This window comes from Sparus aurata, chromosome 10 (genome assembly GCF_900880675.1).
Source record: "Sparus aurata chromosome 10, fSpaAur1.1, whole genome shotgun sequence".
In the NCBI taxonomy this organism is placed as follows: Eukaryota; Metazoa; Chordata; class Actinopteri; order Spariformes; family Sparidae; genus Sparus; species Sparus aurata.
In genome coordinates this window covers 23,893,169-23,898,045 of record NC_044196.1, presented here as the reverse complement: position 1 = coordinate 23,898,045, position 4,877 = coordinate 23,893,169, and the positions used below count along the sequence as shown (strand labels likewise).

The following is a 4,877-nucleotide window of genomic DNA, read 5'->3' as shown; positions in this document are numbered from 1 at the left end:
CGCAAATCGTCATCTTCGGAAATCGTCGGCAATTTCCGGTGTCTTACAATTAACTTTGTCACTGGGCCTGGTTAAATAAACAACATGTTTGTAATGCAGTTATATCAAGTACAAACACACACGACACGCACGCACACGTATGCATGTACATAACTTGATACATCTTAGAGCAGGCCACAGGTGATTCTCGTGCGCTTTTCGGAAATCAAAAGGTTATTTTATCAACTGACAAGAGAGGATGTAAAGATAACATATAGATTGTCTCCAAATGTCACACACATACACACAGTATGGAAAGTCAAGTTGTTGCCAGGTCGAGGCAAAGCAGGAAATTGGAAGTATACATGCACGCGCGCGCGAGCACACACACAAACTGGCAAGGCAAAGAAAACATGCCTTCTTCAAAATAAAATCCTAAAAGCACCAGGGAAACTGTTATGTAACAGGAGGTAATAGGTGCAGTAAGAACAGAGCTTTCACATATTATCCACACAGGAGTCAAAATAATGACACTTTAAAATGACATTATGAGGTCATCTACTCAGTCAACAAAAGAGAGTCATGTCTTTTTAATTAGAAGTAATAGAATGATGAGTCATGTTGTGGTAGTAATTACATCAATTTACAGTTATGAAAGTCTGGGTTTGTCAAAAGAGTAAAAGAAAAATAAATTACCCCATCTCCATTCCATTCCGTTTTCTTCCGCTTTTCCATGAGTTATCCCCCCTTTTTCAGGGGAGGGGTTACTGGGGCAAATTCCAGTTAGCTCTATGGGCGAAGGCCATGGTACACCCTGGATGAGTCGCCAGCTCATCGCAGGACTAAATTACCCCATCTCCCAACTTTAATTTGGACTATCTCAATATTATAACTTAGTATATCATAATGTTAACTTAAAAAAAAAAATCAAGATTCTCAGTTTTAATATTTTTCTGCAGTAAAACAACTTTAAACATGGATGATCAGAAATTCCTGTGGGTATTACTGTTATATAGGAGCCCAATCAGTATAGCATTTTTTTGCATGGAATCGCCTATTATGAGATTTTTTCATTGTCTACTTGTTTGTGTAATTACTTACAGACAATTTCACTTTAAATCATTGGGACTTTTTGTGTCATGATTTTACTGTCCCATTATTGGTACTTTAAGGTATTACAAGGATTTTTCTTGTTATGAAACTGTTTCGATATAATACTGAGGCCTCTACATCACCTATAAGCAAACAAGACCAGCAGTGAGAAGACTGGCTGTATCTGTATAATTATTATAGTTTTCTATAATACCTTCTTAATGCCTGTCACCCAGATGGATTCTGTCTGATCCAGGCTGAATGAGTCATAAAATGTAAACTGTTTAATGATGGAGTGCCGAGAATGAATTTAGTAGTCTTACAGCCTGAAGACAGAGTAATTGACTTTGTTTCTCCATCGTCATCATCTATTGTCCACAGGGGTCGCCAGAATCAGAAAATTAAAGCGCCTTGTAGCAGCTTTAATAGTGCACAGTTTGACCGAGAACATACCAAAAATTGACCCACAAAATTACAAGTTGAATTGCTCACTCATAATTTTAATTAAAGTCATAATTATAATTTGTATCTTCATTTTGACTCAATGTGAACATCTGAATTATTCTCAATCTAGTATCTCTTTTTTGATTAGAAGAGCAAAAGCAGATTAAACAATCAAAACAAATATATATATTTTTTCTTCCTCTTGAACTGCCACATCTTTATTATTATTATTCTCATCAATTTAGTTAGCTATACGTATATTTTTTATTTATCTATTGAAAGATATACTTATATATTTCAGTATTTATACACAATAAGTTTGTCATGTATTCATAGAAAAAACATAGGTCTATATTTTACATTTCTTTTCAATATGTTTTTTCACTTTCCCTGATTTAGATATTTGAATACAAAACTTACATTGTCAGATGCTTCGTCTGACTTTCCATCAGTTGGAAGCGCTGAAATACTTGTTCCTGCACATTGTGTATGTTTTTACCAAAGTAATGAATAAATAAATACATAAACATTTTCTTTTTTTTTTTTGAAAAAATGTAGCAAGTTGGTGCCGTTTCATGGCCTGGGGCCCTTTGCTGCATATATAAATATATATATATATATATACACACACTACTCACAATAAGCTAGGGATATTGTGAGAGACTCAGTGGATTTCATACATATGGTGTTTGTTTCACTTCAGAGAGTTTTGGGATAGGAAGGCAATTGTATTGGGGTGATAGACACACCTCATTTTGTGTTTTCCACGTAATGGTCTCACTGTGTACAGTGTGCCTTACATATTGGGGCCAATACCAAAAAACTAAAAGACAACCCTTTTCAATGTGGCATCAATTTCAACATTCTGTGGGTATAAAAAGCTGGTATTGTCAGTAAGATGTTGCTCGTGAACTTGGTGTGTCTCAAAGTGTCATCAGCAGACTTGCATCAAGACACAGAACTACTGGCAGAGTTCGTGACAGACCCAGGAGTGGAGCCCCACGAGTGACAGACCGCAACGATGACCAGTACCTAAGGACCTATGCACTCAGACATCGTTATGCAACTGCCACACAGCTGCAGGCCCAGTTACGAGATGTGAGGGGTACTAGGGTTTCCAGACAAACCATTCGAAACCGACTTCACCGCTTTGGCTTGAATGCCAGTCGACCGTTGCAGGTGACTCCACTGACACCAAGACACCGGCGTGAACGTTTGCAGTGGGCACAAGACCATGTGACCTGGACAATGCAGCAGTGGTCTACCGTCCTGTTCACTGATGAGTGTCGGGTCACCTTGCACAGAAATGATGGTCGTCAGCGTTGCTGGAGAAGGCGAGGTGAGCGATACGCCGAGGTCAACATGGTCCCCAGGGTTCCCTTTGGTGGAGGAGGTGCAACAGTCTGGGCAGGCATCACCAGTCAGCGCAAAACAGATTTGGTTATTGTAGATGGCTCAGTCACTGCACGTTCTTACCTCAGAGACATCATAGAACCCATCATCATCCCCCAATTCCGCCAGCACACCCCCAACTTTCCGTTCATGGATAATAATGCTCCACCACATCGTGCCAGAATTGTCACAGCTCGACTTCAGGAAGTCGGAGTGCCTCATATGGCCAGCAATGTCCCCTGACCTGAACCCCATAGAGCACGTCTGGGACCAGCTGAAGCAGAGACTGGATGATTGTACTCCACCCCCCACGTGACCTGGCAGAACTGCGTGTAGCACTTGTGGAGGAGTGGAACGCATTGCCTCAGAACAACATCATGAGGCTAGTGAGGATCATGAGACGTCGCTGTCAAGCTGTCATTGCGGCAAATGGTGGAAACACCCGCTACTGACATTGTCAATTTTTGTTATTTGGGGCTATCCTTGTTATTGTCTAAATTTTTGGGGTAATAAATATTAAACTAATGAAAATGGTGTTTCTTCTCATTCATTATTAGTATTATCAAAGGGAACTTTTACTTATTTCATTAAAAATCAGACCAAATAGGAAAAGCACTCATGTAAATAACAATATCCCTAACTTATTGTAAGTGGTGATGAGATATAGAGAGATAAAGACATACTAGAATATAGATTAGAGAGACGATATATAGATATAGAGACATAGAGAGAATAGAGAAAGAGAGACAGATAGAGAATATATACAAGTATATATTATATATAACAATACATATAAGATATATATATATAGATATACATATAGATATTATACAATATTATGATATAGATATATATCATGATATATATATAACATATATATACCATATACATATATAATATATATATATATATATATATATATATATATACATATACATATATAGATATATATATATATATATACACACATATATATATATATATATATATATATATACATATATATATATATATATATATATATTCATTCATTATCTTTGACCCTTTGTCTCCGTCCCCTAGTGGCAAGGAGGCTCAAAGCATGTGCATAGAATGCCTGTGCCAAGATCCACCCAGGGCCCAGTCTATATGTTCAAATGATTTATCAAACAGCTCCACCATTATAATGATGCTTTCATGTTACTGCTTCAGTAATAGTGATACAACTGTAATATATATAAAAGTTTCCATTGGCATAGTCATTTGATGTATACTTTCCAAATATTTCTATTTATGATACTTTCATACTTTTCTCTTTTGTATTTTTATTTTGAAGCAATGCCACTTAACTTTAGTAAAAGGATCTGAATACTTCTTCAACCACTGTTGAGGGTATCCTGACACTGAAGTTTGAAACCACTGACTAGCTTACCTGCTCTTGTCTATCATGAGAAAAAATATACATCTACAAGTTTCATTAACTGAACTGGAAGACCAAGATCCAGCTGTGCTTCCAGGGGTTCAATGTGGCATGTTCTGTTCTGGGACATGTAGTATGGGACCATGCCCTCAACAGCAGCACAGCACACTACCCAAGGAGCAGCACTGCCCACTAGTGACACTTCACACATAATACACTTTCCAGTCTTCAGTTGTTTATTGGAAGCTTGACAGATACATCACAGTATTCCCACTATTTCTTAAATATATAAAACTGTACTATAGTAATCATTTCAAGTGTATTGATCTATTGTTAGAGAAATTAATTAGTCAGAAATGCTGATAGTTGATTTCGCTGGAACAGCTTTGTCACAGTCTCTCTAATGCAAGCATAAACACAGCTTCATTTTTAGCTGAGATGTCAACAAAAAACTGCTTAAAATATTAAAAATATGTAAAAACTTTACTAAAACATCTTTATAAGCCTGGCTATGTAAGCCACGGTGCAGCACTTTGGTAAGTTTAATAAACAAGATGGACATAAACACAGG

At 37.1% G+C, this 4,877-nt stretch overlaps 1 protein-coding gene across 6 annotated transcripts in view; it reads right to left on the bottom strand.

Annotated features, from left to right (window-relative positions):
• Nucleotides 1-4,521: 4,521 nt before the first annotated feature.
• The window catches only part of eml3 (EMAP like 3), a 122,633-nt gene continuing 122,277 nt past the window's right edge, over nt 4,522-4,877 (bottom strand). For all 6 annotated transcript variants that reach the window (XM_030430683.1, XM_030430682.1, XM_030430681.1 and 3 more), the window contains one exon: nt 4,522-4,877. This exon is cut by the window's right edge and continues 554 nt beyond it. The gene's annotated coding sequence lies outside the window, so the exon portion shown is untranslated.